Raw genomic sequence first — 10,946 nt, 5'->3', positions numbered from 1 at the left:
ATGTAACATTGGGGTAGACCCACGGGATAGACCCGAACAGAAATTAAAAACGGGGTAGACCCGAACAGGAATTTAAATGGGATTGTATGAAAAAAACTGTATAAGACTTTATTTGAAAATGTATCCACAGATTTGCCCCAGTAATGAATTGGTCAGTGGGATTAAACCCGAACCTGCCATGATGATCGACCAGTGGGATAATACCCGATCCTGCCGAGGTTGGCGGGATGAAACCCGGTCCCAACGAAAAAAGCGGTCAGCGGGATTATACCCGGTCCTGCCAAGATGATCGACCAGTGGGATAATACCCGATCCTGCCGAGGTTGGCGGGATGAAACCCGGTCCCAACGAAAAAAGCGGTCAGCGGGATTATACCCGGTCCTGCCGAGATGATCGACCAGTGGGATAATACCCGATCCTGCCGAGGTTGGCGGGATGAAACCCGGTCCCAACGAAAAAAACGGTCAGCGGGATTATACCCGGTCCTGCCGAGATTGGCGGGATGAAACCCGGTCCCAATTTGATAAAAAGCGGTCAGCGGGATTATACCCGGTCCTGCCGAGATTGGCGGGATGAAACCCGGTCCCAATTTGATAAAAAGCGGTCAGCGGGATTATACCCGGTCCTGCCGAGATGATCGACCAGTGGGATAATACCCGATCCTGCCGAGGTTGGCGGGATGAAACCCGGTCCCAACGAAAAAAGCGGTCAGCGGGATTATACTCGGTCCTGCCGAGATTGGCGGGATGAAACCCGGTCCCAATTTGATAAAAAGCGGTCAGCGGGATTATACCCGGTCCTGCCGAGATTGGCGCGATGAAACCCGGTCCCAATTTGATAAAAAGCGGTCAGCGGCATTATACCCGGTCCTGCCGAGATTGGCGGGATGAAACCCAGTCCCAATTTGATAAAGAGCGGTCAGCGGGATTATACCCGGTCCTGCCGAGATTGGCGGGATGAAACCCGGTCCCAATTTGATAAAGAGCGGTCAGCGGGATTATACCCGGTCCTGCCGAGATTGGCGGGATGAAACCCGGTCCCAATTTGATAAAGAGCGGTCAGCGGGATTATACCCGGTCCTGCCGAGATTGGCGGGATGAAACCCGGTCCCAATTTGATAAAGAGCGGTCAGCGGGATTATACCCGGTCCTGCCGAGATTGGCGGGATGAAACCCGGTCCCAATTTGATAAAGAGCGGTCAGCGGGATTATACCCGGTCCTGCCGAAATGAAGCTTGATTTGATTTTTAATTGTTGTTTGATGATTGATGATTTTCTTTTCTCTTCGCTTTTTCTTTTTTTTTTTGACCTTTGAGAACCTTTCCAAAAAAATAATTTGCTCCAGTATGACGGATTTCTGGAATTTGAGTCCATAGTTGAATCTGTATCGCCACGCTGTTGCACCTTTTGATCAAATTTACTTGCAACATTTTCGATTTGCCTTTGTTCACCAGAGGACTCCTTCCAACACCGATTCCGGTGCGAGGTGTGATTGTTTTTGTCCATGCATGAAATTTTCCTGCAAAAGAGAAAAAAAACAAAAGAATTGCCACCATCATTTGATCCGCTTGCCTTTTGAGAATCGTGTAAACATAAGCCTTTTGATGCCTTCGTCAAAGTTGGCCGGGGTATCTGACTTGGTTGGATTTATCATTTCAAATGTCTCTGCTTTTCCAGACTGACCGGGCAAGCATTTTGCCATATTGCGAAGCCTTCGTAATTGGCTTGGTTGCGCCTTAGCCCTTTTTAAGAGATGACTGAACCCAAGTATGCTTCGAGTAAACCACGGGGGTTGTCATTTACCACAATTCAATGATAAAGAATGAGGTATGCAAGAAAAATTCACATGTCATGTAAAAATGAATATGCACAAGAATGTACTCACAACTAATTGTGTTTAAATTCTACAAAAATGCCATGAATGCAAGAAATTTGGTAAAAATAAGTTTCTTGAAAATGAACTGGCTAAAGAATGTTTTACAAAATGACACAGTTTTGGCCAAAGGATGTTTATTCGAATCTCTGAATATCCTTGTTCTGGAATTCAATATTGGCAGAGGTATGACAAAAAAAATGAGGAGAAATCCAAATGGACCAAACCACCAGTTGTTCCTCCTTGTGCTTGCTCATTGCAGAGATCTTACCTTGGCGCCCTTTCGGGTTTTCACCAAAGTTCCTCCCACTCTTTTTCTTTTGCTTTGTTTTTGTTTTTGTTTTCTTTTTTCTTTTCTTTTTCTCCTTTTCTTTTGAGGTGCCCTTTCTGGTTTTCACCTAAGGAACAATGGAAAAAAAAAACTCAACCATAATCGACTCAGGAGTATGAACTGAAGATTGCTGACATCAGTAAAATGCGCTTCCCTTGTAAGATTAGGCGAAGGCATTATGGACATCACTTGCCAGTTGATTAGCAAATTTCCCAATAGAAAATACGGCAAATGACGAAAGCCAGGACTTTGGGCTTTTGAAATGAAGTCAGGTGGGGTGTTTTCCAAGAAAAGTTGAGGCTTGAAAGCAAATTCTGATGAGAGGGGTGTGAGATAGCCTGAGATTGCATCATTTTGAAATTATTTCCAATTTTGAACGAAACTGAGGAAAATTTTGCCCCAGTTTGATTGGATTTTCTTTTTTTGCTTTTCCTTCATTGCATTCTTCTTACTTTTGCATTTTTCAAAAACTAAATTTGCCCCAGTGTGGGGTTCTTTCTTCCTTTTCTTTTTTTTTCTCTTTTTTTTCATTTTTTTTGCATTTTCGAAAATAAATTTGCCCCAGTGTAGGGCTTTCCCCTTCTAATCATCTCTTTTCAGAATGAATTTGCCCCAGTGTGGGGTTTGCAATCTTCAGGGGCTGCCAAACGAAAAAATTATTGTTCTGATAGCTCAAAAGGGACGACTAGGGATGAAATGTTTTGATTGGAAAGGAAGATGGCCTGACTTTTGCCTCGTCTCTTGCATGACTCCCTAAAAGAAACTTTGCATAATCAAATAAAGAACATCTTACACATGTCCGAGTTGATAGGTTAAGGGAATGTCTGTCCTTCCATCTCTCCTTTGAACACCCAATAAGCTTTGTTAATTTGAAGCAAATTTGCCTTCGACTTCGTCTTTCATCGCTTTAGCACTTTGTTTCCTTCTTCAGAAGATCGGTGGCGGATCCTTTTGTTATGAACATAGGCCATGCGTTTTGACAACGTTGGTCATAGCATATAGCATTCAACTTCTTTTCATCAATCAGAATCTATCGTTAATGATACTGCTTTAACCAATCAACTTCCAACCTGGCTGGAAAGAGATTTTCTCGAATGAAGGGATTTATCAATGAAGGAATTCTCAAATGAAAGAATTTTTCCAGTGAAGGGATTCCTTAATGAAGGGATTTTTCCAGCGAAGTGGTTTTTAATGAAGGGGTTTTTCAATGGTTTTCTCAATGAAAACTTTCTCAATGAAGGATTTTCTTAATGAAGGCTTTCTCAATGAAAGAATTTCTCAATGAAGGCTTTCTCAATGAAGGAATTTCTCAATGAGGGCTTTTTAATGGACGGATTTTCAATAAAGGGTTTCATCAAATTCCAAAACAGTGATATTCAAAGAGTCAAATAACTTTACCTTTGGCCATCTCAAAGAATTAACAGAAAGTCAAAACAATAATCAAATAAACAAATAATCAAATTGCAAAAGATGCTATGTACATATGCAAGAAAAAGTTTTCATGAATTTTAGCAAATGTCAACCCCTAGATTTATCAAAATTCCCTTCGAGAGGGAAGATAGTCAGCCATCCAATTTGTGAAAAGCTCTTCAAGACCTTCAAATTTCGTCATTGGAGGTGGATGCCTCGAAGGTGTCCTTGTGTTCAGGAAAAGGATTTATACTTATATTGGGTCCTTGTTCTTCCCTCCCTTTCAAAATTATGTCTCCGGCCTCAATCATGTCTTGGATTTTGTGTTTAAGTACCCAACAATTGACAGTAGAATGTCCAGGAGCTCCAGAATGGTAGGCACAAAAAGATTGAGGATTATAACCAGGGGGAACTCCTTTAGTATAGACTTTAGGAGGTATTGTACCAATTTTCCCCGCGGCCTTGAGCTGCTCATACAGTTGATCCAAGGGCCGACCTAAATTGGTAAAAGTTCTATATCGGGCCGGGTCTCGGATGCCAGCGGTCTGTTGATAGTTGTAATTATGGTTGGCGGGTAAGGTGGGTCTTGGATGATAAGGAGAGCGAGGTCTAGTTTGAAAGTTATGTGGAGAAATATGGAATGGAGTTGTAGGTGTGTTTAGGTAATTTGGTCGAGGTTGCGGGTGGTTAATAGTGGTATGGTACACAGGTTGAAGGTGTGGTTGGTATGGATAATGGGGGGAGTAGGTGGGATATTGTTGGGATCTAGGTCGGAAAGAAACTCCTTGTTTTGAGACAGATGAAACTTCCTCTTCCCTTTTTTTGAACAGGAATTTCTTGTTATTGCTGCCTTGATTTTGCATTGCTTCCAATTGTGATTTCAGAGCCGACACATTAACGATCTTTCCAGCCTTCACAAAATCATCATATTCTTCAAGCTTGTTGACGATAGCAGCAAATGAGCATCCAGTCATGCGAAAGATTTCCTCAAAATACGGGGGATCGTGTGCTTTAATGAAGGTGCGTATGATTTCATCTTCAGTCATTGGCGGCTCGACCTTTGCAGCTACTTTCCTCCACCTCTTGGCATAAGTCTTGTGGTCCTCAGAGGGTTTTCTTTTTGTTCCTTCCAACGTGGTTCGCGTCGGAGCCAGCTCGCAGTTATACTCGTACTGCTTTACAAAAGCGTTGGACAAGTCAAGCCAGGTCTTCGCCTCTTCGGGTTTCAGCTTGGAATACCAGTCGAGTGCATCCCCCTCCAGACTTTCTGGGAATAGCCGCAAAGGCAGATTTTCATCATCTGTTGGCCTACCCAACTTGTTGGCGAACAATCGGAGGTGCGTCTTGGGATTGCCCGTGCCATCGTATTTGTTAAACTTCGGAGTTTTGAACCCCTCAGGTAACTGCACATTTGGGAAAAGACAAAGCTCGTCATAGTCCAGCACTCCTTGCTTGTTTAAGCCCTGACTTTTCCTCATAAACTCATCAAAGCGGTCCAGGCGCTTAAGCAATTTCATATCAATTGGAGCAGAAGATTCCCCCATTTCTGGCTTGTTTTGGAAAGTGTGCTCCGGTATCACAGGCTCTGCGGTAGTTTGATAAAAAGCTGGATTCGGATGTATGTTTGGGTCACCTTGAGGTGGAAACCCTTGCCCGTAAAGAGGATTGAATAGAGGATTTTGAGTGTAAGCATATTGCGGGTTTTTAAACGTGGTTTGATTTGGAGGAATAACAAATGGTAAGGATTGTGGCTGTGTGGCAGGCCCAAGCTCAGGTTGCACTCCGCTACTAATGAGCTCATCGATCAATTTCTTTTGAGCGGCCATTTCGGATGCCATTTCTCCAAATCTTGTGAGCAATTCAGTCAACTGAACCCCAGGACTTGCGGCTTCCGGCTGGGTAGTTGCAACGGCCTTATCGGATGATTCTGGCAGAGCACTCATGTTTACACGATTCCTCTGTGCTTGAGTACGGGATCGCGTTATGATGGGGCTTCGACGAGAAGCTATGTTTAAATATTACCTGAAAATTTTGAAAGATTGCCTTTAGATTTAGCCGTCGTTTAGCTATTCCAATAAAAATAAAGAAAAGGAAAAGAAAAAGACAAGAGTTAGTAAATATCCAAAGAATTCGGATGCATGTCCTATGGAGGAGCCCTTTTTGTGCCAAGGGTAGGCCTAGCATGAAAATGCAATCCTCTGAGGTAGGCACCATACCATACCTGATGGATCTGATCAACTCATTGAGTGAAAAATAATTTTTTTGAAAGAATTTGGTCAACGAGAGATTTGTCAAAATGAGGACAACGTCCGAAGGGATTGACCACTTTGGATCGAGACAAGAACTTGCAAAAACGCACGGGTTTGACCTTGACAAACTTCCTATCGAAAAGATGGGAATTCGTTTTGACAAATTTTCTCAGTGAGTCAAAACTCCAACTGATCAAATGGCTGGATGCAAGGGATGGTTTTCTAAAAAATCGACTAAGTTTCCCAATCTGAAATTGACATTGAAATCCTGATTAGTCAAGTGGGTTGAATGAAATTGACAATTTATTTAAAATCGACCGGATTACCCTAAAAAGGGAAACTAGTCAAATGATTTGAGTGAAATTTAAAAATTTACTTAAAATGACCGAATCATCCTAAAAAAGGAATTTGATCGAACGAAATTGAGAATTTTATGCAAAATGGACCGGATCGCCCTAAAAGGGTAAACTGGTCAAATGAATCGGACGAAATTGATGATTTATCTAAAATTAATCAGATCACCCTAAAAAGGGTAAATTGATCAAATAGATTGAACGAAACTTGGTTTATTCAAAATCGGCTCGGTTGCCCTACAAATGGGTAAATTGGCCAAATGAATGAAATTGAATTAGTGATTTATTCAAAAATCGGCCGAATGACCCAAAAAGGGTAAATTGGTCAAATTCAAAATCGACCGGATGACCCTAAGAAGGGTAAATTGGTCAAATGACCCTAAAAAGGGTAAATTGGTCAAATGAATTGACGATTTATTCAAAATCGACCAGGCGACCCTAAAAAGGGTAAATTGGTCAAATGACCCTAAAAAGGGTAAATCGGTCAAATGAATTGACGATTTATTCAAAATCGACCAGGCGACCCTAAAAAGGGTAAATTGGTCAAATGACCCTAAAAAGGGTAAATTGGTCAAATGAATTGATGATTTATTCAAAATCGACCAGGTAACCCTAAAAAGGGTGAATTGGTCAAATGAAATGATGACTTATTCAAAATCGACCAGGTAACCCTAAAAAGGGTGAATTGGTCAAATGAATTGACGATTTATTCAAAATCGACCAGGCGACCCTAAAAAGGGTAAATTGGTCAAATGACCCTAAAAAGGGTAAATTGGTCAAATGAATTGATGATTTATTCAAAATCGACCAGGTAACCCTAAAAAGGGTGAATTGGTCAAATGAAATGATGATTTATTGAATGAATTGGCAAAATGGATTGGTTGAATTGTCTGGCCATTGGTTATTTCAAAATTATTGAGATGCATTAGCCTATGAGCTTCTAAAAATCAAATTTTGGCCTCAATTTATTTATCGTCTCAATAGAAGGAATCATTTGTGAATTTCTTCAAATTAATGTCCTTCACGCAAGGGATTTTTACCAATTTTTGATAAAATGGCCAAAAGGTGATTATTAGATGCTCATATTCCAAAGATCACTCTATGCAAATGATCGGATCCTACCTTACCTTGTGCACTACCCCTTTGGATGGTACAAAATGTAAACGTGCAAGTCTCACTGGATTAAGTATCCGAGACACAAGGTGGTTTATTCCTAACACGGAATCGCCTAAATGGCATTCCCTTTCTAGGGTTTATGCATGATGCCATTTTATTAAAGCAGTAAAACATGCAATTTGAAATGAAATCATGACCTAAAAGGACCTTTTATACGCCAAGGTAGGCTTAGAATGCCATGCAATTATTAATCTATGAATGCAATACCAAAAATCTTTAAACGTGCAATAACCTATCTACGAGGGTAGGTTCTAAAAGAAGGTCATGCCAGACCTCTTATTTGCTAGGGTTTGTGAATGCAATGGGGACACAAAATCAAGAAAAGTTAGTTCACATAACACATTGTAATAACAAGATAAAGCAATCAAAGAAATAAAGCAGTAAAAAGGAAAAAGGGGTTGGACCCCTCCCCTCGTGAATAGTGTCCCTAGCTTAGGAGAATGCCGACTCTACCCTAGGCAAGCTATCATGGATGCATGAGGTTGGGGTTCGCTAATGCATCTAGACTCGATAAGCTCAGGTCCCCGAGCCTTCAGACTTAGAAACCAAGGGTCATCAATCCCAAGGTTCTTTGTCGGTGGCTCGAGCGATTCCCCAGACATTGCTACGCACACGTCGTGTCACGGCCACATGTCTGAGTGAATCTATCAAAAATCCTTAATCTTCGACTAAAAGCTAAGGGCTATTAACCCAAAGCTTAAAGTGGAAGATTAAGTGACCCCTTGGATCGTGCTACGCACACGTCGTGTCACGATCACACGTCCAAGTAGGTCGCCTAAAATCCTAACAGGGTGGAGTGGCGTGACAAGCCACTAAAACAAAAAATAAAGGAGGGATAAATATATAAAGCGTATGCACGTATGCTAGTGCTCGTTTGGAGGGGAGGGATCAAGAACCAACGCAAGGCTCTAAAAGGTGACACACCCCCTCCCAAATGCAATGCAAGCGCGAGATAAACAAGTAAACATACATCCAATCAACCAATCACACATACGTGAGTGAGGGAATAGTTGGATACGCGCGTGAGGTAAAGGGTCCTAAAAAGGGAAAATGCAACCCTAATATCCACATGCTATACATAAAAAGGGTAGAAAAAGGAAAAGAATGGCTAAATCAAATGCTCGGACCCACTTAGGAAGTCCCCAGTGGAGTCGCCAACTATCGCACCCCACTTTTTGATGTGGTGATGTGTGTGTGTGTGTGTAGAATATGTGAACGTGTGCAAAATGAAAATAAAGGCCATGGGACTTGAGAATGCGACGGTTTGGCCATATAAAGTTCAAAAAGGGTTTTTTGTATCAAAAATGGAGTCGCCACTTGGTATAGAGTTAGGGTGTACCAAGTCACCCAAAAATAATTTTTGTTTTTGAATGAAAAAGTAAATAAACCCTTTTAGAGAACTTTTGGGTCTACGTAACCAAAAGAGGGATCGGGGGTCACATTTGACGAAGGGGAAGGCGAGGATAAAAATCCAAGGCACCCCTTCGACCTAGCCAAGGCTAGTTGCGTGATTTAAACCAATTTTTCCTAATTTTCTATCCAAGGTATGTATCGCGTGTTGGATATGCCTATATGAATGCACAAACCTAGACCTAGGGGGACATGGGGGAAATTTCTCTTCAAAGGTTGAGTGATGCCAATCACATTAATTTGTGAAGCCCAATAATGATCCTTCGGAGAGGTCACACATGATCCTAAATGACATAAAAATGAGTGGAATGCATGCTATGTGAAAATGTGAGTTTGTGAAGTGGGAAGATTGATAAAAATACGATATAAGTGGAGGTGTGCAAATGTCTTTGAATGCAAATATATACTCCAAGTGCAAGTGGGCAAAAATGCATGTATGCAATTTAAAGAAAAGTGCGAAAGTGTCGGTGTGCAAATGAAGATGAAAGTACTCGTGTGCGAGTGAAGATAAAAGTGTTCGTGTGCAAGTGAAGATAAAAAAGTGTTCGTGTGCAAGTGAAAGTGATAAAAAGGTGCATGTGTGCAAATGAGACAAAAGTGAAAGTGTGATGATAGAGTGGATTGAGAATGCATGAGCCTAGGGAATTCATGCATATTGGGTACGGGGAGACCTAAATCGTGACTCAATTTACCCTTTGATAGAGGGAATACAAGCGTGCTAAGGCTTAGAAAAAGCCACACTCGTCTATATCCCATATTTAAGGGGACACTCAAGCAAAATGAACCCTATAGCTAGTATGGGATGCAAAACCTAAAATGAGGGGAAAGGGGTTCAAGGATCATGCCAAATGATAAAACTAAGGAAAATGCGTGATATGTGGTGAACAAGCAAATAATGTGCTAACGAGGGGGAATCCCTAAGGGTCTAGCGTTGGACTAGCCCATTCTATGAATTCCGACTAGCGTTGGACTAGCGGAAACGTACATTCATCCATTCCATTCATTCATGGCTATGAAAGCAAGTAGACATGCCAAAACACTCGTAAACACGTAACACGTAACACTTAGCATGCTCGACTAGATGCAAGAGCCTAATAAAGCAATTAAACATGTAGCAACAAAAGCAAGCAACCAAGGGGAAGGGGAAATGGACCAGATGCTCTCCGAGCACTATCTATTACAAGCCAAGAGGTGTACACATACCCCATGAAAGCATAAAGGGAAAGGGGAAATGGACCAGGTGCTCTCCGAGCCCTATCTATTACAAGCCAAGAGGTGTACACATACCCCATAAAACTTAAATAAAAGTAAAAGCAAGTAAATGCATGCAAGGAGGTAAGGAAAGCGAAGTAGACAGGCATATTCACATAACACGTAGGAGCACATAGGAAAAATAAAGTGCAAGTGAGGGATAGAGTGTACCTCCCTTGAAGCGACGCCCTAACGTAGTGAGATTACTAACTTACCCTCCAAAATAATAAAAAGGTCAAGGTACCACTTTATTTAAGAAAATTAAAAGAAATGTGCAAAACAAAACTCACTTGATAATAAAGTCCCTAAAGTCATGTCTTAAGCACAATTGAAGCAAAGCATGATAGTTAATTGAAGCAAACAAGCAATGAGGTTGCACAAATTAAAATTACCCAGGACCAAATTGATGAAATTATTCAATTGGTTGGGTCATAGTGGAACAAGGAGAAGCTTGAGGGATTAAATTGATTAAGTATTCCAATTACTTGGGCCATAGTGCAACCAAAGGGAACTTGAGGGGTCAAAGTGAAATTTTTAGAAATTTTTCATGCATGCAAAAGAACACTCTCGGCCAAAATTTCTGCAACTTCATTACTTTTCTACACTTTCTGCTATGCGTAAGCTTCTGCAATTCAGCACTAGCCTTCAAACTCAAGTAAAATCCAAACAAACTATCACACATTCCTCTACTTTGCAACATGAAAACTTATCAAATTGAAACACCAACAGGCCGCTAGTCATACATGCAAAATCTAGACAGCTCAAGCTATTTCATGCAAAATTTATCAAACATTTCTGCAACAAACATTTCTGCCAAAAGCTTTTCACAACGAATGCAATCTTCCTTTTATTCAAACATCCCTTAACAAAGTTGACCGAACCAAAACTGGAATC

The sequence above is a fragment of the Coffea arabica genome, chromosome 4e (assembly GCF_036785885.1).
Source record: "Coffea arabica cultivar ET-39 chromosome 4e, Coffea Arabica ET-39 HiFi, whole genome shotgun sequence".
Taxonomy (NCBI): domain Eukaryota; kingdom Viridiplantae; phylum Streptophyta; class Magnoliopsida; order Gentianales; family Rubiaceae; genus Coffea; species Coffea arabica.
The sequence above is the reverse complement of the archived record's forward strand: the minus strand, read 5'-3'. Positions refer to the sequence as shown.